Raw genomic sequence first — 24,760 nt, 5'->3', positions numbered from 1 at the left:
TAGTGCCAAAGAGGGATAACAATATGTGCTAGGTGTGCTCCTGGGTTTGTTCGCCCTCAGATTCTCTCACTGTCCCTTTCCATCACTGTTCTGTATTCCAGGAGGACTGGGGTCTGAAGGCTGCTTCGTCCAGGCTCCCATATTGACTGGCTTTCACACGGGAAACACTGACTGGCAGGAGAGCAGAATGAAGAAAAAAGAGAAGCCAGGGTCATTCTGCCTTCCACTGTGCTGTAGGAGGCTTTTCAAGATGAGGTGGCCATCTCCTTTTTTGGTTCGAGTTCTGTTGGCAAGCTTACCATTTGTTCCTGCTTCCATCAGGTTATCCTGGGCCTTTGGCTTCTTTTGCTTCTTCAAGTCCAGCAGTGTGAGCAGCTGCCAGCTGTTTCTAATCTCAAGTTCATCTCTTATTTCACTGTTTGGTTTTCCAGCTACCCCACCACTTGTGTAGCCCACTCATGGATTAAAGTCTCCCTATTGCAAAAGATCCGAAACCATTTGTAACTGGCCCACACTCTGGACTCTGTACACTCTTCTTCCAGAAAGTATACTTCTTGGGAAATAGTCCAATTCTAATCATGTTCTGGTGACAAAATCTATTTTCTATGAAATAGTCTTACAAATTTCCACAGTAGACAACACCCTACTCCAAAGCAATGAATTTTTAAGTTGGACTTAGATACCATTATAATCATTGGAGGGTACTGGGATAATCAATGTTTCTTTCTTCCTTGAAATACTGCTTGAGAAAGACTGATTCTGAATATTGAAAATATTGACCCTACTTTTGAATGAGGCTCAAGAACTCAATTACTGATATGTATGATATTCTAGATTACAGTGAGATATTCATTATATAAAACTGAATCTCACTTAAGGGCTTCCCTGATAGTTCAGTTGGTAAAGAATCTGCCTGCAATGCAGGAGACCCCGCTTTGATTCCTGGGTCAGGAAGACCCACTGGGGAAGGGATAGGCTACCCGCTCCAGTATTCTTGGGCTTCCCTTGTGGCTCAGCTGGTAAAGAATCCACCTGTAATGTGGGAGACCCCTACTCAATCCCTAGGTTGGGGAAGATCTGCTGGAGAAGGGAAAGGCTATCCACTCCAGTATCCTGGCCTGGAGAATTTCCATAGTCCATGGGGTCGCAAAGAGTCAGACATGATTGAGCAACTTTCACTTCACTTTCACAATCTCACTTAATACCACAAATGCCTTTTGGAAAATTATCAACTACACTTAAGATTCTTTATGTGCTGAGAATAATTTATCCATATTGAAGAAAAAGGCCAACGGCCACAAATCTACTGATGCTTTCCCTAGCACTAAACTCTGACTATCCAATAAACAGCTTACTATTCTAGTATATATTAATAGTAGTTCAACTCTCAGAAAGTGTTTCTGAATAATTCACTTCAATACTGTTTTTTTTTAATTGGAGGATAATTGGTTAATAATGTTGTGCTGGTTTCTGCCATACAACAATGCAAACCAGCCATTATTGAATATATTTCCCCTTCCTTTTAAGCCTCCCTCCCTCCATCCCATCCCACCCCTCTAGGTTATCACAGGGCACCAGCCAGGCTGTCTGTGTAATAAAGCAGCTTTCCACTAGCTATCTATTTTACGCATGGTAGTGTACATATGTCAAAGTTACTTTCTCAGTTCGTCCTACTCTCTCCTTCCCCTGCTGTATCCACAAGTCTATTCTCTATGTGTCATCTCCATTTCTTCCCTGTAAACAGGTTCATCATTACTATTTTTCTGGAACCCATATATATACGTTAATATATGATGTTTGTTTTTCTGTTCTGATTTACTTCACTCTGTAAAACAGGCTCTAGATTCATCCATCTCACTACAACTGACTCAAATTTGTTCCTTTTTCTGGCTAATATTCCATTGTATGTGTGTAATTGAATATATTTCCTCTTAATCATTAACATTCAAAGATGATAACAACTACAAAATATTCAATATGTCAAATCAGTGAGGAACTAATATATTATTTAAGGGATCAATGATGATCGAATATTAGATCTCTGGCTAACCAACTTAATGAAAATATACATAAAAGGATTAAATACGTAAAGATGTTACTGCAGAGTATGAATCTTACTTGGATAATGGAAAAAACTGTAGATGAAAACTTGCATAAACTTAGTGTTTGGAAGAGTTTCATAGGCCAATCAAAAACCATGGTAACGTGTACATTTTTTGCCTAGCAGATTGAAAGTGAAGTCCCTCAGTCGTGTCCAATTCTTTGCACCCCCATGGACTGTAGCCTACCAGACTCCTCCATCCATGGGATTCTCCAGGCAAGAATACTGGAGTGGGCTGCCATTTCAGATCACATGACAAAAATAATCACTGAATTGGAATGAGTGGAGGAACTCTTAGGCACTGACATTATGAGAATATAGCATTTTTTTAAAACTCATTTAAATATAACAATGTTATATCTGTAAAGTAAATATGTAATATTATGAGGACATATTATAAAGCACATATTTTATTATAAAAATTTCATCACAGAAATTTTTAACTTATGGTAAAATTATAAACACATTTAATGCCTAAGAATATGGAACTTTTTCAAATAACTTGGTGCATTCTTATAACAAAGTATTATTCAGGCACGGCTGTTACAGTTAATATTCATTGACATTGAAAAATATTTTGTTTGTTAATGAAGATAATTGATTACAAATGAGAAACAAGTCTCACTTATCCAATTATGTAACTAAACCCTAATAGCAAAGACAGGGCTTTTCTTTTCTTTTCTTCACCCACAGAAAAGAATATAAGAATGCACACGCTTGAGGAGCTGGGGTGAAGGTGACAGAGTTTGTCTATGATATTTCTTGGCTGGAGATAAAGCAAATGTCCAGTTGAGGAATGCCTTCCTTTATACCTCTCCCTTGAGAAAACTCTGTTCTGGACACTAAACTCCATGTTAATTAGCAACTTGGAGTTACAGATCCCTGAGCTCTTGAACATCTATCTCCTATGTACTTCTCACTTTTTCCTAATTTGATTTTCTCGAAGGACTACGCTCAAGAACTCTTTACTTCTGCTGAGTTCATTGGTATTGGGCAGTGATATCCACTTCAGTGAAGCAATTGTAACATGCTTAAATCATGTTGCCCATCTCCTTTTCTGCATGCTGACAAAGATATAAGGCAGAAGGAGGATGACCTAGATGATGGAAGAAACCCCTCTTAGTTTCTTTTATCACCACCTCTCTCTCCCTCTTGAGTGGCCTCCAGGTACATTAGCCAGCATGGACTGACTCAGCAACTTTAAAGACTCACTTTGTCTCTCCTCCAGATTCCCTTTCAGGAGTCCTTCCTCTACATATCTATGCCAAATATAATCATTTTTCATACCACAAAAATAATCCAAAAAGGGCATGGCAGAAAGAAAATTCTTGAACTTTTTGCCTAAGGAAAAAGATATTCCTCTAGATATTTCTTCTGTTTGACAATAGTTAAACTCTGGATATAAGCTAAATGTTCTTCAATGGAAGAATGGATAAAGAAAATGAGATTATGTATCTATCTGGTATAGCCATGAGAAAGAAGGAGATCCTGCCATTTGCTACAACCTCTATGAAAATACCATATGGTACCACTTAAGTGCTGAATTAAAAAAAGACAAAGAGAGAAACAGAAAATAAAGACTAGAATAGTGGGTTCCAGAGACTACGGGGAGGGGTAAGTGGAACAAGGTAAGTGAAAGGATAAAAGTTTTCAGTTATAAGAGTAAGTACTGAAGAGTTAACGTGCGACATGGTGACTTTAGTTACTAACATGGTATTGTAAACTTGAAAGTTGCTGAAAGTAGATCAGAAACATTCTCACCTCACACAGAAAAGAGTTAACCAATGCTATCTATGTGAGGTGATGAATATGTTAATTTTCTTGATCTTTGTAGTCGTTCTGCAATATACACATAAAGCATGTTATCATGTTGTACACATTAAACACACACAATTACATTGCTCAACTTTCTTCAATAACATTAAAAAATCAAAATTTTGAAAGTGTGTTTATTTCACTTAAGATGCAAGGTTATTTTTAAAAGTATATACATACCTGAATAAGCTTACAAATTCAGCTTTCATTATTCCTAACTGTTTCAACAAGATACTGATTTTAGAGCATAAAGGGGACTTCCCAGGTGGTGCAGAGGTAACCAATCTGCCTGCTAATTCAGGAGATGTGGATTCAGTCCCTGAATTGGGAAGATGCCCTGGAGAAGGAAATGTCAACCCACTGAAGTATTCTTGCATGGAGAATCCCATGGACAGAGAAGCATGGCTAGTTACAGTCCCTGGGGTTGCAAAGAGTTGGACATGACTGAGCATGCATGCTTCATGAGAGCATAAAATTTGAGGACACAGAAGATGATATTGTAGAAAGATAGTAAATGAAGAGGTATGGTGAAATATAATCTGGACTGATTCTGTTCTGCAAAATGCAAAATTGATGACAAAGACATATTTTGCCTTTTCATGATGTTCCCAAATGCCAGTTCCTTGTCTTTAACTTAGTGGGTGTGTGTAAGTGACTTTTTACCTTATTTTTTTTTAATCTGAAGACATTTTATCAAAAACCGAACAACTGCACACCTGAGTTTGTGCATCCGTTTTTATGTGGATGTATCCCAAATATCTTTTTTTCATCAACTTTGAGGTATAAAAACTTGTGGTCAGTTGCTAAATAGCTTCCAAAATTATTTAGCTTTCCTCTCTGCTGAAATTCACCTGTGTCTGACCCTATACACACTGTGATCAAATATTTACTTATAAGAAACATTATCAGAACTTGCTTTGTCTTTGAGTAACAAAAGGCACAAAATATGTTCCATTTATTTTTCTGATCTACTGACTCAACTGTTATTCATTATTTTGCATTGTAATTTCTGTGGAACCAAACAAAGATCACTCACAATCCATTTCATACTAGGCGCTTAAATTTGCTTCAGCGTTCCTATCCTCTTTTCTTCCCACGTCTACTAACAGAATTATATAGCCACTCAAACTGAGAGCTTTTCTTTTCTTCTTAGGAAAATTTCCTTTAATAATAATTTTCAACAAATGGGAAAAGAGAATGGGCACACACAAAAAAAGAGGATGGGTCAAATATTTATTGAGTCAAGAAATGATGACCCCAAACAATGCTTTTGTTTGTAAGAATGCCTTTTTAATAATTACCATTTTTCCTTCTCTGTGAAAACTGACTAGTTAAGAAAATCTGAGTTTCCTTCCAATTTTTGAAGTAAATAGTAATAATGTTATTTCCCTCAATTGAATTTTGAGTCCAATTTTCTCTTTTACAATAACAGACTAATGGAACAAAACAATGAAACATCTGGGGGAGATTTTATTTTGCTTGGATTCTCAGACCAGCCTCAATTGGAGGCCATCCTTTTTGTGGTCATCTTGATATCCTATCTTTTGACCCTCCTGGGCAACACAGCCATTATCCTGGTCTCCTGCCTGGACTCCAAACTTCACACATCTATGTATTTCTTCCTCACAAACCTCTCATTTCTTGACCTTTGCTTAGCTACCAGCATCGTCCCCCAGTTATTGTGGAACCTGAAGGGACCAGCCAAGACCATCACATCAACAGGCTGTGCCATACAACTCTCTGTGTCCCTCTCACTGGGTTCCACTGAGTGTGTTCTCCTGACCATCATGGCCTTTGATCGCTATGTAGCAGTCTGCAGACCTCTCAATTACACCAGTGTTATGCACCCATCATTTTGTAAGTCCTTAGCAGGAATAGCCTGGCTGTGTGGAGTAGGAAACACTCTTATCCAAGGAACCATCACCCTTTGCCTTCCTCACTGTGGACATCACCGTGTGCACAACTTCTTATGCAAAGTGCCTGCCATGATCAATTTGGCCTGCATTGACATCCATACAAATGAAGTCCAGCTTTTTGTGGCCACATTAGTTCTCCTTCTTCTTCCTGTGGCATTGATATTGGTCTCTTATGGATTCATCGTGCAGGCAGTGTCAAAAATTAAGTCATTCCAAGCTTGGCGTAGGGCTCTAGGGACCTGCGGTTCCCATCTGCTGGTGGTGTCCCTCTTCTTTGGGACCAGCTCAGCCGTATACATTCAACCAAAGAAATTCCATGGCCATAGCCAGAGGGAGTTCCTTACACTCTTCTACACTGTTGTAACTCCCAGCCTCAACCCCCTCATATATCCTCTGAGGAATAAGGATGTGAAAGGAGCCTTGAGAAGGATGCTGAGAATAGAACAAAATTCCTAAGGGAAAAAAAAGGAAACGGTGACTTTTCATTGAGGAAAATTATTGAAGAGACCTAAGATTGAATAACTACTCCCAAGAGACTGCTTACCTTTCTGTCTTACCAACAATATGGCTACTGTGGTTTAGAAAAAAGAAGCACACTTCGATTCTACTTGTATATCTCATGGAACTTCATCTGTGTGTATGTGTGTGTTTTATAAACCTATTCATACTTTCTTCTACTAAATGTCTTTAAAGGGCATATCCCAGAATAGGGAGATTTAGTGATCTACCCAATATGCACGTGCTTACATATTTGATTAGGGAATTAAATAGTGTTTAATATGAACCAGAAAATGGAAAAGTATATGTTAGCATGAGGTGATTACTGTTGTACTTCTTTTGTAAAAGAGCCCTGGTGTGACATTGTTTAAAACATTCTACCACAGTATCCCAATTCTTTCAAAAGAAGAAAAAAAAGAACTTGAAAATATGGGCTCTTTTTACAGTAATGTACCAGATTTGTGAATCTACTTAAAAAGCTATTAAGGATGGAAAAGGTTTGCTTTTAAATGAAAACAATAGAAATTATTGTTAAATAATTATAGAAGTTACTTAATAATTTAATGAAGTACTAAAACTTAATGTAATCTAATTTCAAATGGACCGAGGGGCTACAGGGCAAAACCTTGTATTGAATCTTACTCGATGCTGTATTTCTTCTTTCAGGGTCTGAAATTGTAAAACACATGGGTTCTGAAGCCAGCTTTGTAAAACCTTTTGTTCTTTACTTAATCTCTTTGTTCCTCAATTTAATCACCTCACAGGTTTGCAGTGAGAATTAGATACATTAATTCATGCAATGTACTTAAAAATGACTCATGGCTCTGGTAAGCGCTGAATAAATCTTAAAGATTATTAGATACTTTCGAAAACACTATGGTGTTCTATAACCTCCAAATTCTTCAGTCTTCCTCCATCCTTCTTAACTTGTGCTTGGTTTGTTTGCAATTGTCTTGTATTCCGCAGCGTCCTGTACATTGCGCTTCTTTTTCATTGTGCTGGAAACACTGAGACCAACCAAAATCTCTCTTTATTTCACTTCTCTTTAGATCAGCACCAATTTTCACTTCTGAAGAACCAGTTTAGATTGTGTCATCTGTGCTGAAAAGAATATGATTGATATTTTGGGTCAAAATACTTGAGTTCAAAACCCAATCTATCAAGCTAATCAAGTAGATCAGTATTTAATACTTGAGTGGTAACAATAGTTCCTAATTTACATGACTGTTGTGATAAGTAAATCTGAGCTTGGCCCACGGCCTGTTATTTGTTAATAGAAGCCACACAATAATTAAGGCTACTTCTACACCACTTTTGTGATTTAAAACCTCATGATGACTTGATAGACCTTAGCCATTTGCTCTCTCTGATAGAGAGAAATTTTCACCACTTTCTAAAATTATTTTAATAACCTTTAAATAGACCAAAGTATCCCCATTCCTTTTCATAACTCCTCTAACTCAGCAAAAAATCTAAATATGAGTTCTACTTTATAGTTATGTCTACCTGACCCTCATATGAATATCAAAGTCTTCTTAATCTTATTCCCTGTTGTTATGTTAATCCTTTCCCTCCATTTTATTCACATTCCATTGCCCTAATCCAGATCTTGTATATTGATTTTAAATAAGTTTGCAAGTATGTGACCCTGAGCTGAAATGAGTTTATGGATATATTTGGTGTGGAGATTATAGTTATTTCAATGACTGTGAGTGCCTTCAGCTGTGTAACATGCTCTCTGCTTCACAACAGACCTTTACACCAACCCAAGCAGCTCATATAGTTCACCTTCTAGTCTCTTAGACACTTGTTGTTATCTATGACTGAATTTCTAAATCTCCAAACTGTTTCTTCAAACCTTTCTTTTTTCCATAAGTTTGATTATTCCATAAAATTATTTTCCATATATAATTCTACATTTCTAATTTAAATGGCTTCAAATGATTGCTGTTCTTTAGTTGCTAAGCCGTGTGCAACTCTTTTGTGACCCCATGAACTGTAGCCCACCAGGCTCCTCTGTCCATGGGATTTCCCAGGCAAGAATACTAAAGTGGGTTGCAATTTCATTCTCTAGGGGATCTTCCCAGCCCAGAGATCAAACCCGCATCTCCTGCATTGGCAGACAGATTCTTTACCACTGAGCCACTGATTACTAATGTCAAAAAACAAAAATTCAGCCTAATAAATTTTAAGATTTAACTGGCTTTATTCAGCAAGTCATAAATCAGGTAGCTTCCCATCTACTAAGCAGAGAGAAGTTATACATAATAGGAGACTTTTATAGGCAGAAGGAGATAAAACTGGATTGTTTCAGGTTCAGGTAAGCTACCTATGGGGGATGAAAAGGGACTATGTATTAGATTACCTCATAGGCACTGTCAACAAAAATTTAATCAGCTTCAGCCTATCTAAGAAAGAATTGGAAAATTTTATTTGAGCCAAACTCAAGGATTATAGCCCAAGAAGAGCATCTCAGAAAGCTCAGAGAACTGTTCCCCCATTAGAAGTCAAAACATAGTTTATATAAGTTTCTTGAGACAGAGGGCTGTACATCAAATGATGTATTCTTGACAGTTTATATAATCAGATTTTAGCACCTTCATGGTGAGTCATATGACCCTAAACAAGATCAAGAAGAAATGTTGTCTTTTAAGGAGTTGTCTTGTGGCTGCCCTTTATGGATAATCAGGTGTTCCTGCCAATGGGGCAGGTTTAATCAACACATAACGTAGAGACACAATTCACTGTGTGGGGAGAGAGGAGGCTAAGAGCAGAGAAGAAATTTTATGTTTAAATTTTTATAGTACTGTCAGAAAATATTAATTTTATTTCAATGTGTTGACAAGAAAATTCTAGACTGATAGCTAAAACCACACTCCTGAAAGAGGCTGTAGCTACAATTAGGTTAAGTTTTGTGTCTTGGTTTACTTTTCTGAGCTTAGCACAGTGACTCCATCTGGGGTCAGTCATTTCTTTTTTTAAATAAAGTCTAAGAAGCACAACATTCCAGGTTCTCCAGCATTATGATCTAATTTATTCCTTATCTTCTATAATATGCTGTCATTCATCTTTTGTTCAATTAATATTTAAACACCCAGAATTTCTTAATATTCAGGGCAAGTTATTGAACTTGTAGGTAAAATTATTCCACTATAGTGAGTGGAACAATAATACCAAGTTCCTAGGGTGGTGAGTGATAAGTGAGGTACCTCATGTAACAGCTTGGCAGAGTGCTTGACACCTAGCAAAACTCAGCCCATGTTTACCCATGATATCCCATCAGTACCCAGTAAGTACTCATGGGGTGTGATTAAAGTAGAAGAACAACAATTTTATTCCTTTATCCATCCTGCCTGTAGCATGTAGCAGTTCTTTCCCTGCTCCTGGATTACATTTTTAGAATGTCCCATAATCTTTCCAGCCATTTTCAAATGGTAAAAATGTCAACTTTTAGTAATAAAGTGTTTTCACATTAGTAATTAAAATGTCCATTGTCAAATGACACTTAATTTACATGTAATGATTCTGTGTTTCCTGAGCTTGAGCCTGTTCCCGTCTGAGACTTTGCAGTGGGGATTTGGGTGAGGTCAGTCCCTGCTTTCCACCTTGTGCATCTTCCTCTGTGCCTCTAGCTGATAAGTGTAGTTTCTGAACTTGCCAGGGTAAACCTGTGCAGAGGGAAAAGGGGAATCTAGCAGGAATGTTTACTAGTCTCTGTAGTCAAAGACTGATTTTTCAGTTTCTCACCTTTATGTTATTTTTAGTCAATTATCAGACAATTATTAATGTGAGGTCAACTAGATAACTTCATCAGTTATCAGGGGAGTACAAATTGAAATCATGAAATACACAACCAGATTGGCTAAAATTTAAAATACAGAAAATATGAAGATATATTTGTATCTTCAATTCAAATATATAAGATTTCCTTTTGTATATTCTTAAATATACAAATATTCAAGATTAGAATTCAATTTGTAGCCTTCAATTACAAATATAGCAGAATATATTTGTAACAAGCAGGTACATATATGTATAATATAGATTATATTATTAGAAATTTAATATGAATATGGCAGAAATGAGAAAACAACTCAGCATTCGATGGTAATGAGGGCCGACTTCAAATATCTCTGTGGTTTGGCCTCAGTTCAGTTCAGTCGCTCATTCATGTCCAACTCTTTGCGACCCCATGAATCGCAGCACGCCAGGTCTCCCTGTTCATCACCAGCTCCCAGAGTTTACTCTAACTCATGTCCATCGAATCGGTGATGCCATCCAGCCATCTCATCCTCTGTCGTCCCCTTCTCCTCCTGCCCCCAACCCCTCCCAGCATCAGGATCTTTTCCAATGAGTCAACTCTTCTCATGAAGTGGCCAAAGTATTGGAGTTTCAGACTGATCTCCTTCAGGATGGACTGATTGGATCTCTTTGCAGTCCAAGGGATTCTCGGAGAGTCTTCTCCAACACCACAGTTCAAAAACATCAATTTTTCAGCGCTCAGCTTTCTTCACAGTCCAACTCTTACATCCATACATGACCACTGGAAAAACCATAGCCTTGACTAGATGGACCTTTGTTGGCAAAGTAATGTCTCTGCTTTTTAATATGCTATCTAGGTTGGTCATAACTTTCCTTCCAAGGAGTAGGCATCTTTTAATTTCATGGCTGCAATCACCATCTGCAGTGATTTTGGAGCCCCCCAAAATAAAGTCTGACCCAATTTCCACTGTTTTCCATCTATTTCCGATGAAGTGATGGGACAAGATGCCATGATCTTAGTTTTCTGAATGTTGAGCTTTAAGCCAACTTTTTCACTCTCCTCTATCACTTTCATCTAGAGGCTTTCATCAAGAGGTGGTTTGGCCTAGATGGAAACAAAACTGAAAAATCAGAGAGATAAAACTATCCCTTTCAGGATCATCTCCTGGGACAGTTCTTCTTATGATGCTACAGAGCCTGATATTAATTGCCATGTTGGGAGAACTGTTTCCATGGTGCTTTTCCATATTTGGTATTCTGTGTCCTTTCCAGTCTCTCCTGACTTGCTGAACTTCAGGGAGCTCCATCTTAAATAACAGTCCCTAAAACTAGTAAATGGGCCTTCAGAGCTCATTTCAAGGTAATAATAATTTGAATCCTAAGACTTACAGTTCTTTTTCACAATGAGAGTAACAGTATTCCAAAAAACAAAAAGGAAATCTGGAAATGTTCCTCTTTTAACTTATTCACTTCTTCTGATACCTTGCTTTTATATCTACATCATGCTTATGACTCTTAAATTTTAATGGCAAATTAAGATTCTATTTTAAAGTGATGTTCATCCAGGTGTAGAGATCATATGGTACATGGGTGATGATAAATTTTGCATCATAGTGGAATAGAATCCTTCTAGAAGCCTAAAGTAAACATACTGTTATAACTTTCTGTATAAATCAGGAGCAAGTTCATGACTGAATTGATCTTTCATGGTATTTCTGTTGAGGTATTGCATATAAGTGTGGGGGGATGTGGCAGGACTTAAAACACAGGAGAAATTCTCATTTGAGAGGATAAGGTAGCAACCTGCAGTCTGAATTAAAGAAAATCAAATAAGAGACCTGGGTTTGGCTTTTTGTTACTCCTTTGATAGGAAAAATGAGTACTTTTTAGGGAACTAAATAGTTGGGAATTGACCATGAATAATAGAATTGAAGGAATTATGCATGTATGCATGTATGTGTATTTTTGTGCATGCATATGAAGATATATAATTGTGAGAGCATTTATAAGAAAAATATGTCTGTATAATATAAACTGGTTTGTTCCTTAGAGGTCCTTTTGTATGCTCATTTTACTGTTATTTACTTTTGCTAGTTTGAGTGATCACTCAGTGACATCATGCTGCTGTTGAATGTCTAGATCCCACACCGGATGCTTCCCTTAACTTCTTTCCTTTTCACTGGGTTCTACTAAGTATCATTTTTACGTGATAAGTTAAATCAATACATCTTATATATAAGAGTATATTTTACTTCCATGATTAATTTTCCCAACAAGTAATAAAACAATTTTAGGATATGCAATTATTAAGGAAGAATTTTAAAACCTGAGTGATTTTCACTGATGACATGTAAAAGCACCTGTTTGTCTTAAGTAGGAAATAGAGTTACGGTCTTTGGGGAATAAGGTTTGTATCAGTGAATATACTTCAAACATTTGCATTTTAGCTGTTTGGACTTTTTAAAAGTCCATTACAAATCCTGGCCATTTAATCTTCCTGAAGATAAAAATTCGATGTGGATTTGAAGTGCGTTGAAGCAGCCTTTTCATCCCACCAAAGACGCTTCCTTTCCTGATCCTCATCCTTCCATCAGATTCAACCACCTCTTCTTTCAACACACAAGACAGGAAAGCTGACTCCCTTCCTCAACACCACTCACCAAAGAAGGCAAGGAGGTTTGCTCTGAATATGTTCATAAATTTACATCACTAATAAGTGGTGGGTTAAATGAGTTGACTAATCCATTTTCAAAATATACATTTTTGAAATTATGTGAGCATAATGATTAAATATTTAGATATAAATGTAAATATTATTCCTTTCAATAGCCAAATGTTTGCCATTTTATAGGAAAAATAATCTCTATAATCTCGAGAAGTAGGCTGTTATTTATATGTATGAAAATCCTGGGGAAAAAAGGCCCAACCCAAAATTACAGCTGAAGAATTGAAGTATTATTTACATATATTATTTACATATATTAAACATCAGTATTACTGGGTTTTCCCCATTTAATTTGAATGATTTTTCATAAGCTATAAATTAATCATATGCATTTTATTCTTCTGCTATTCTTTATTTTTTTGTGATAAATTTTATCTCATCTTCTGATAGTTATCTCTCAAGAAAATTCTTTCTTCTACAGTTAGCCATCATGTGTGTCTCTTTGTAGTCTTGACTTTAATGTCATTTGCTGCAGCTTCTGAACGGCACTGCCAAAATTTATTCTATGGGGCACAGTAATTTCTCTGAGTCAGCGTTTCAAAGAGAAATTTTAAAAGGTTGATATTGGCTTCCCTGGTGGCTCCGTTGGTAAAGAATTTGCCTATAATGTAGGAGGTGAGGGTTAGATCCCTGGGTCAGGAAGATGCCCTGGAGGAGGAAATGGCAACCCACTCCAGTACTCTTGCCTGGAGAATCCCATGGACAGAGGAGCCTGACGTGCTTACAGTCCATGGAGTCGTAAGAGGCAGACACAACTTAGCAACTAAACCACCACCGCCACCACATTCTGACCAGAGGCCAATACATTATCCTTTCTCTAAATTCTTACAGTGTTTTCCTCCTTTTTGTGAACAGGGTGATGGGCATGAACAGTAGCAGTGTCAAAGAAGACTTTGTCCTGGTGGGCTTCTCTGATCAGCCCAACCTAGAAAAGATACTCTTTGTGGTTGTTCTGGTATCGTATCTCCTGACTCTGCTGGGAAATACAGTCATTATTTTGATCTCCTCTACAGACCCTAAACTCAGAACACCCATGTACTTTTTTCCTTACTCACCTCTCCCTAGTTGATATCTGCTTTACTACCAGCATTGTCCCCCAGCTGCTGTGGAACCTAAGAGGACCAGCCAAGACCATATCAGCCCTGGGCTGTGCTGTCCAGCTCTACGTCTCTCTGGCTCTGGGCTCCACTGAGTGCATCCTCCTGGCAGTAATGGCTTTTGACCGCTATGCTGCGGTGTGCAAACCTCTCCACTACGCAGCTGTGATGAACCCACGGCTGTGCCAGGCTCTGGCAGGGGTTGCGTGGCTGAGTGGAGTAGGAAACACTCTCACCCAAAGCACTGTCACCCTCTGGCTGCCTCGCTGTGGACACCGGTGGCTCCATCATTTCTTCTGTGAAGTACCCTCAATGATTAAACTTGCTTGTGTGGACATCCACGCCAATGAGGTCCAGCTATTCATTGCTTCATTGGTCTTGCTCCTCTTGCCCTTAGCCCTGATATTGATGTCCTATGGACATATAGTCAAGGCAGTTATTAGGATCAAGTCAGTCCAGGCCTGGGGCAAAGCCCTGGGGACATGTGGATCCCACTTGACGGTAGTGTCCCTCTTCTATGGGACCATCACAGCTGTTTACATCCAGCCCAACAGCTCTTATGCCCATACTTACGGGAAATTCATCTCCCTCTTCTACACAGTAGTGACTCCAGCCCTCAATCCTCTCATCTACACGTTGAGGAATAAAGATGTGAAAGGAGCACTGGGAAGACTTTTTCACAGAGCCAGAGACCTGGGCTCATAAAAAAATGAAGCTGAGCACATAGAGGTCGATTTTTTGATGGCAAAATGAAGCTGAAGGCCATCTTGTACATTCTTTCTCTAAAGAAACACTAACCTATTAGGAACACATGCAATCATCACAGTCTGCATTACTGTCTGTTACTTGGCCTGAGAATCATCAGTCCTCACAACCTCTTTCCCAGGCTTCTTTTGGACCCTTTGAAACCGCTATCTCCCCACACCCTTTAATTGTCCATTATTCACATAATTTCTGCTTCTTGCCCTCCCTTCCTGCTTTTCTTCAATCTTCCTTCCCTTTTTCCACTGTTCATTCTATTTTCCAGTTGTCCTCTCCTGTATTACCCTGGCCTTCCCTTCCCTCCTTTTTGTTACTTCCTTCCTTCCCCTCTTTTTAGTCTTTCATTTCTTTCCATTTTTATGAGGTGCTTAACAACCATTTCCCTGGCTGCTTCTACACTATATCTCTTCCCAACAGTATTCTAACAATTCCTGGAAACAACTCTGTCTAAAAGTAATTTCCTGTTTATCACAATAAAGAGCTTTCATTTGCTGTGTGGTGTCCAGTGCAGAGAATAGACTCTAAATGTGTGGATTTTAACTCCACAACTTCCCTTCTGAGCTTGTGCAAGTTTTATTAAAGTTTTTTTGTATCACATTTACTTAGGAGTAAAAAATGAATGAACGTCATTATTATGTTTATTAAAAGATCCAAAAGGCAATGTAGTGTAAGTTTAAGAAGCTTTTCTTTGTTCATTTTGTAATGCAAGTGCCTGACTTAAGCTATGATTGTGGAGGCATCCACTTCAAATGTTCTTAAAAAGAACCATTGCTAATCACATGAATAGATAAAGAGCCAGGCTGCCCGCAATCCCATATTCTTAGACTCTTTTGTTTTAGAGATCTTGGTTGATTTTAGGTAACTGACAATTTGGGCCACTTGTTTTTCACTTCCTGCTCTTTTAATTCCCTCTCTTATGTTTTCACCAATGAAGAGGGAACCCAGAAACCCAAGGCCACCACCTTCAGCCTCATTGAAAGCAGAACCCTAGACTTGCTCTCTCTCTATCCAACACCAGACTTGCCATGTATACTCTTGAACTTGTTAGTAATGAATCTTGTCCTTTTTTTCAAGTTTCTCAGTGGTTATTATTGAGGGCATCTTGCAATCATAAGAACCACAAGGGCTAATCCAGCCATAACACTGTTTACCCATAGGCTGAGACCAGCACAAAACAATAAGTAAAGCATATGCAAAAAGTGATCAATAAATAGCAAATAACATCTTTTCAATCTTCTAATTTTCTGATCATAATATTCCCTCTATTTTAGTCTATATATGCTTACTGCTTACAGTTATGTTCAATTTACATAGTCAATAATTAGTTACTCCTTTGTATCTGGATGGAAAAATAACTACCTGAAAAGAGCTATTCTGAGAGGCTGCTTCCCAGGCCTGAAGTCCTCAGAAAGTCTGCCAAATAAAACAGAATTCTAAAGAAAGAAAGAAAGAGAGAGAGAGAAGGAAAGAAAATGAAAAATAATCACCTGAAAAGGTGGCAAAAATGTTAGTCCATTTTTTTTTTGCCTTCATAATATGGAAAAAACATATTTATTTTCTCCACTCAAAAAGTGTGACACATTTCCTTTCAGTGGTGACAACCGAGCCTAAGCTGTTATTTCCGAAAGGACAAGTATAGTAGTGTGGTAGTAAAGAATACTTGGAAATAAAAGCAAAAATAAACAAATGGGACCTAATTAAACTTAAAAGCTTTAGCAAAACAAAGGAAACTATAAGCAAGGTTAAAGACAATCTTCAGAATGGGAGAAAATAATAGCAAACGAAGCAACAAAAGATTAATCTCAAAAATATACAAGCAGTTCCTGCAGCTCAATTCCAGAAAAACAAATGACCCAATCAAAAAATGGGCCAAAGAACTAAACAGACATTTCTCCAAAGAAGACATACAGATGGCTAACAAACACATGAAAAGATGCTCAACATCCCTCATTATCAGAGAAATGCAAATCAAAACCACAATGAGGTACCATTACACACCAGTCAGGATGGCTGCCATCCAAAAGTCTACAAGCAATAAATGCTGGAGAGGGTGTGGAGAAAAGGGAACCCTCTTACACTGTTGGCGGAATGCAAACTAGTACAGCCACTATGGAGAACAGTGTGGAGATTCCTTAAAAAACTGGAAATAGAACTGCCATATGACCCAGCAATCCCACTTCTGGGCATACACACCGAGGAAACCAGATCTGAAAGAGACATGTGCACCCCAATGTTCATCGCAGCACTGTGTATAATAGCCAGGACATGGAAGCAACCTAGATACCCATCAGCAGACGAATGGATAAGGAAGCTGTGGTACATATACACCATGGATTATTACTCAGCCATTAAAAAGAATACATTTGAATCAGTTCTAGTGAGATGGATGAAACTGGAGCCCATTATACAGAGGGAAGTAAGCCAGAAAGGTAAAGACCAATACAGTATACTAATGCATATATATGGAATTTAGAAAGATGGAAACAATAACCCTATATGCAAAAGAGAAAAAGAGACACAGATGTACAGAACAGACCTTTGGACTCTGTGGGAGAAGGCGAGGGTGGGGTGTTTTGAGAGAACAGCATCAAAACATGTATATTATCAAGGGTGAAACAGATCATTAGCCTAGGTTGGATGCATGAGACAAGTGCTCGGGGCTGGTGCACTGGGAAGACCCAGAGGGATGGATTGGGGAGGGAGGCAGGAGAGGGGATAGGGATGGGGAACACATGTAAATCCATGGCTGATTCATGTCAATGTATGGCAAAAAGCACTACAATATTGTAAAGTAATTAGCCTCCAACTAATAAAAATAAATGGAAAATAAATAAATAAATAAATAAAAAATAAAAAAGGACACAGGCATGCATTAAAAGAATATTTGAACTCAGAGATCAGACTCTATGTCCTGTCTCCATCATTTATTTCCCAGCTGCATAACTCCAGGTAAATCACTAAGCATTTCTAACCCTCATTTTCTCCATTTCTAAAGTGAGGACAGCCTTAGAATGCATATAGTAAGAATTTGACCAATGTCAGTTACCATTAATAAACTTTGTTGATCTTGGTGATAAGCATGGTATCAGACTGAGTGGCCTTGATAGTAAATATATGTTTTCCAGGCATAAATTTTGTGGGTAGTCACAACTCACAATTCTACTAGTTTCACTTATGAAAATCAAATGAGTTCTGCTTTTGACATCTAACCAAATATGTTGGTAAGTTGTTTCATTCAAACATGCTTTTTTTTTTTTTCATAGACAAGCCCATAGCAATTAGTCTACTATGATCTAATAATTGTGACTCAATTATAGTATCTAAGTCTTGTTTTGATTTTGGTGGTTTTCCATTGCCAGCGCCGAGGGGAAAATGTATTCCTCATGTAAACTCTGAACAAAGATATCTTTATTCCTAGTACACTTCATATTTGCTTATAATTTACCTCCCAACCTCCAGACTGGATTCATCTACTGTAATAGTAACAGATGACGTCTTTATTGGCAAGGATCTCCTGAAAAGCTGTACCAGCAGGATCCATTAATCACCTGTATAATCATCCATATGGTTTCTTTTAGTTTTATAACTATAAGCTGTCTCTTTCCCCCTATTATCCTCACAGTTAACCTTTTTAATTTTCACAGTTACTCAATTTCTCACATTAAACCTAAATCAGTAAGAAATTCATACTAAAGAAAATGAACCTGTGATCTCTACCATTTAAGAACTCTCCTTACGATGAAAACATGTGCACTAAGAAGTGACAAACCGAGTCATAAATCAACACATAAGTTTATCCCTAATTTATTCAATCAGTAATGATTTATGCACCATTGTATGTTTATCACTGTGAAGAATTAGAATATCCTAGCATTATTGAAGAATAATATATAATATTCCTATAAAATATATTTCATGATTTATGAAGCAATTAAAAAGTAATTGAAGATCATGATAGATGCAAAATAAAACAAAAGGGCAAGCATATAGAATATCTATGTGTTTAAAAAATTCATACTAAAGGATAGCTCTATTGTAATTGCTTCATAAATCATGAAATTTATTTTATAGGGGATTCCTGAGATTTCCCTGGTAACTCAGATAGTAAAGAATCTGCCCACAATGCAGGAGACCCGAGTTCAATCCCTGGGTTGGAAAGATTTCCAACCCTGGAGAAGGAAATGACAACCCACTCCAGTATTCTTGCCTGGAGAATCCCATGGACAGGGGAGCCTGGTGGGCTACAGTCCATGGGGTCACAAAGAGTCAGGCATGACTGAGCAGCTATCACTTTCACTGTTTACTATGTAGTACTTTGAAGGAAGAGATAAAACTGCAAATATCCGTGGAATCAAGAAAGTTGCCTTCCAGGAAAGAAAATCCTGAATCTGGTAAGGCTTAGAGGGCATCATCTTTGAAGGATGGAAATCACATCATTGACTTCCAATGATATATATCAAGAATAAAAATAATATGGCACCTTATATTTTGTAATTGTATATATCTTTGCTGAATAAAAAGTTAAGGTGCATTTTTTTAAGCTTAACATATATTTTCTATTATTTTGTTCTCATAACCAGCCATCTAAATAGATTTTTTGAAAAATGGTTCTGACTAAACATAGTAAATTTAGCAAAAATATTTATTCCCATTCTTTCTAAAAAACATAAAAGTTGTATTAAATACAAAATTGTATGAATCTGTAAGAACAAATCGAACTGGAGCCAAACTATGAGCAGAGAAGAGATCTATAAACATTAGGGAGATGGAAAGTAGGTGCTTGTATTCTCAGACACTTCAGTCATGTCCAACTCTTTGAGACACCATGGACTGTAGCCCACCAGGCTCCTCTGTCTATGGGAATTCTCCAGATAAGAATACTGGAGTGGGATGCCTGATTCTCCTCCAGGGATCATCCTGACCCTGAACTTGAGTCTCTTTTTCATCTTCTGCAATGGTAGGTGGGTTCTTTATCACTAGCGGTGGAAGACAGTAAGTGACTTATAGAGAAAAGTATGACATCTAACTGCTTTTAAAAGATTGGGAGGCAGAAATAAAACACATCAGCCAACATCCAATGCATCTGGAAATCCTATTATCTTCAACTTCAAAGATATTCAGAATTTCACCACTTCTCTTGCTAACACCCTGCTCTGAGTCTCCATCATCTCTCAGCTAGATTACTGTTTCAGTGTCTATTTTTGTAATCACTTCCATGCTTCCAGGGAATTCTAAGCACAACAGATATTCTGAAATTTAAGGTAAATCATTCATCTTTTTATTTCTCTTTTTAAAGCCCCAGATGTCTAAGCACAGGAAAAGCCTGAATTCTTACAGTGGCATCTCCTGACCTCATCTCCCAACCCCCTCCTGACTCACTCTGCTCAGCCTGTTGGCCTCCATGTTGTTATTAAAATACACCAGGTAAGGCCTTTGCCATCCTCTGGCTGGGAAGCTTTATTCTTGCGTGGCTCCCTTCTTCCCCTCCTTCAAGTATTTAAATCTCACCTTTTCAAGGAGAGCTCTCCTGACCGCTCCGTTTAATTCTACCATCTGTCCATCTCATCCACTGGCTGCTTCTCTTCCTACTCTATGGTTTCTTTCACCCAGGGCACTTTTCCTCTTCTGAAATACTCTATAGCACAATTCATTAGGCTTATTTTTTATTATCTTCCTCCTTCCCCTTAAATTTTAACTTCAAAGAGACAACAATCTTTGCTATTTGCTGATGCATTCTAACTGCATGGAGCAGTACCTGGCACTCTTAAGCAATGAGTGACTATGTTTGAAAATGTTGAAATAATTTAGAAATATTCAAGAAACTGCCAGATAAAAAAATCTAGAAGAGCTGAATGTACTTTCTTGTCATAACAGAAAATGGAGGTAGAGAGGATATGGAATACTAGCTGCTGCTGTTTGTTTTTTTTAATTGATGTAAAAATATTTGACTTCGTATTATTTACATATATCTTTGAGAAATCATTGAATAAAAAGTCAAGTTTTATGAAAAATAAAGAGATGTATATAAGAAGAATTTGGTTAAGGTAAAATGTTGGTTTATTTAGTTTCAAGCTTTAAAAGTGAGTGAAAGTGTTAGTCACTCAGTTGTGTCCAACTCTTTGCAACCTTATGGACTGTAGCCCACCAGGCTCCTCTGTCCACGGGATTCTCCAGGCAAGAATGCTGGAGTGGATTGCCAGTCCCTTCTCCAAGGCATCTTTCCGATCCAGGGATTGAACCCAGGTCTCCTGCATTGCAGGCTTTAAGCACATTTTTTTCACAGCAGTCAACACATTCTCTTTATATCCCTCAGGAAACCTCCCATGAAGGACACCATAGGTGTGTAGAGTTGTTTTGTCCTGATTATTGTTGAAAGTTCAAAAAATGTGAAAAACCTTAGACAAGAAATACACATAGTAAAGACTATTCATGGGGCAAATAAATTTCTCCTCCACTCCTAACTCCATGATTGCACTCTGCTCTTCCTGATATCCTCTGTATACAAAGTAGCACACTTAGGGTATGTGCAAGTGTGTTTTTATATGTACATTTATTTATACACGTATGCTGATTGATAAATAAATAGCATCTTGTGTTATCAATACCCTCCTGTAACTTTTTCTCTCAAATATATACACCTTAGAGACCATTCTAATTCTGTAGCCATAGATTTGCCTCATTAATTTTAATAAATACATAATATTACTTTGTAAAGACATATTTAACAACTCCAGAGCTGGTAGTCACTTACGATGTTTGTAGCCTTTTGCTAATGCAAACAATGCTGCAGTAAAGTCTTTGCACATCCGTCTCTGCATGCCTATGTGAGAATATCTGTCTGAGTGAATTCTGGAAATGGAAATGCTGTGTCAGTAAATGTACATTTGTGCACATAGTATATAGTCTTAAAATGCTCTAAAAAAAAGCTAAAGCAAAATGGCTTTTCAACATTATATAAAGTATTTAGCTCTATGCAATTTGATAAGCAAAAATTATTACCCATTTAATATAATTTGCATTTTTGTATGCATAAGAGTAAACCATTTTATCATATATTTGAAAGTCAAGCAAAAGCCTATGTCCTGTACTTTTGCTGTTGTTTCAGGTGGATGGTTTTTTTCCATACTGATTTTTTTTTTTTTAATAATTGACATGTATATGTTGAGTTTAGCCTATTTAGTCTTTCACATGGGGCTTCCCTAGTGGCTCAGACGGTAAAGAATCTGCCTGTAGTGAGGGAGACCTGGATTCATCCCTGGCTTGGGAAGATTCCCTGGAGAAGGGAATGGCTACCCACTCCAGTATTCTTGCCTGGAGAATTCCATGGACAGAGAAGATGTTTTTGGAAGTTTATCACATTTTTTGTTTCATTTTTTGTACCTTATTTTTCTTTACAGAAATTTTTATATAACAAATGCTTTAATCATTTTAAGCCCTGAGTTTTAGTGATTTTTTGAGTGACTGTAGATCTTTTGCATGCTATTATCTTGTTTCTACACTTAAAGTTTTTATTGATTTGGAGTTAATTTGAAGGTAGGAATTTATGATCTTTTTTAAAAGATTTTAATCAGTTGGCACAATCACATTCTATTGAAAAATTCTCTTGATGACATGAAATTATAATAATATAAAGTTCTACCCTTTATTGTAAAGTAAACCTTCATGCACATTTGGGTTTATTTCTGAAGCCTGATATAAATTGCTTTCAAAAAATTAGTTTCATATCATAATCTGACGCCAAGTAAGTCAGGAGTTGAATAATCAGAATTTTTATGATAAAGAAGTACAAAGTCTGGCTTTTGGAGTTATTTGTCCAAAATTACAGATTTAATATTTATAAACAATCATAGCAGCTTTATGTCCATTACTTTTTCTACTACATATGTATTGTGAAAGAAAAAAAGAAAGGCTAATACAGCAGAGACACTGGATAAAGACATGTTGAATTTTAATTTTGACATTCAAACTGGGGAATCTGGATTAGTATTGCTCAGTAACTTGCAGAAAGAAAAACTAGATCGAATTTAGAAGCACTAGTTTTATTCCTGGTTGAGAGTCCCTTGGACTGCAAGGAGATCAAAACAGTCAACCCTAAAGGAAATTAGTCCTGAATATTCATAGAAAGAATTGATGCTGAAGCTGAATCTCCAACACTTTGGCCACCTGATGCAAACAACTGACTCATTGGAAGTGATCCTGATTTTGGGAAAGATTGAAGGCAGCAGAAAGGGATGACAGCGGATGGGATAGTTGGATAGCATTACTGGCTTGATGGACATGAGTTTGAGCAAGCTTCAGGAGTTTGGTGATGGACAGGGAAGCCTGCTGTGCTGCAGCCCATGGGGTCACAAAGAGTTGGACATGATTGGGTGACTGAGCAGATTCTGATTTTACTTGGCTGTATATTTTGGGCAAGTTGTTTTATTTTTCTGAGTTTTAGAATTATCATTAGCTAAACCTGAATTATCAAAATGTATACTCCTAATTTATACAGTGACTATGACTACCAAATAAATATACATCTTATGTTTATTAAATAGTTTTTATAATAAATACAAATATAGAGTGAGAATGAGGAGCCACTATGGTGGTGAAACATGAAAAGAATCATAATTTAGAAAGATTTTGCAACTATACCTAGTTGTCCTATTTTTCTCAGAATAGTAAGCATATGTATAGTTTTACCTATTTAGTATTGCTTCTTATTAATATAGTTATTAATATATTGACATGCTTTAATGTATTAATATAATATACCATATAAAATATAAATTAATCTATAATATATAAAATTATGTATAATATCTATATAATGTAATTATCCATATGTATTAATATAATTATTCATATAAAATGATATGCCCAACATTTGTGTTTCATTAGAAACATTTTCCTGGTTGTCTTTGAGGTTGTCTCACCTTTTAGTCCCTCTGGTTTTTCTCTCCTGGACATGCTGGCATCATAAATGTTAATTATGCTGAATCTCAGAGGTTTAAATGGAAGGATGAGCCAAGATAGGAATAGCATGACAACTCCTGGGAGAGCTTCCTGTGGATCTATGAATTCTATGGATAGCCTTAACTTGGAGTTAGCTTCTTGAAGTTGACCCTTCAGTAGGTCAGAGCCTGGCTGAAACTCTGCAGAACTGAGAAGAAACGCAAACAGAAAACCAAGCCTGGGTATTATGGTATTATGTTTCAGCCACAGGTCATTCTCCCATAACTCCCCTACTCTGTCATGCACTGAATAACTGATGAATTACAACTCATCATCAAGTAAGTGCAGAAGGAATTTGGGGAGGTAAGGATAATGAAAAATCAAAAGTCACCTTGCTTTGCCATTGGTTGCTTTATAAGATGGAGTAAAAGGACCATTCAGCAGTGGACCGCTAAGTGATTTTCTTTTAAATTTAAACGGTTGATTCCACAGATGCATATATTTTTGTTTGAGAGGAGAACAATGAAATTAGGAAAAGTGTACAGACCTAGGATTCAAAATCTTATTTTATTCAAATTTTTGCTTCTGAATTTTCTAGGTTTATATACTTGGGTAAGTCCTGTAACTTCTTGCTGCCCGAGTTTCTTCTCTTCTATCATTAAAAAAAAATCCTTTTTACTTTGGAAGGTTATTATGAGAACAAAACAAACATACATGTGAGGAAGATTGCTATATGAGTACCAAAGAAAATATATATGTACATATATATATATATACATATATATATACATATATATATATATATATGGTTACATATATGTTTATGGAAAATTTGATATATTCCGGTGTTTCTAAATCCTAGGTATACATTATTTTATTATGAGGAAAGCTATGGGAAAATATAAATTTACTATTAGTGTTAGGTACCTTTGGGACTTTATATTTTCATTTAAATATTTTTAGGTGTGCCTTTTTTTAAATCACTTCTCTAGATTAAAACTGCTATTTGTATTACAAAGTTTGTGAACAGCAAGATATTGATTTTGTGTAGATAGCAATTAAGCTCTGAAGGTCCTGCTATTCAAACAAATCAAAGACTGTTTAAATCTATGACAATTTAGAATAAAGGAATCCGATAGGCAGAGAA

The 24,760-nt window shown here is 37.0% G+C and overlaps 2 pseudogenes; both read left to right on the top strand.

Moving 5' to 3' along the window:
* The first annotated feature begins 5,352 nt into the window (after positions 1 to 5,352).
* On the top strand, positions 5,353 to 6,321 carry LOC133059279 (olfactory receptor 2G3-like; annotated as a pseudogene).
* A 7,355-nt stretch (positions 6,322 to 13,676) lies between these two features.
* On the top strand, positions 13,677 to 14,619 carry LOC133059278 (olfactory receptor 2G3-like; annotated as a pseudogene).
* The last annotated feature ends 10,141 nt before the right edge of the window (positions 14,620 to 24,760 follow it).

Source organism: Dama dama, chromosome 7, assembly GCF_033118175.1.
Source record: "Dama dama isolate Ldn47 chromosome 7, ASM3311817v1, whole genome shotgun sequence".
NCBI classification, from domain to species: domain Eukaryota; kingdom Metazoa; phylum Chordata; class Mammalia; order Artiodactyla; family Cervidae; genus Dama; species Dama dama.
Note: the sequence above shows the minus strand (reverse complement) of the source record. Positions and strands in the feature narration are given on the sequence as shown.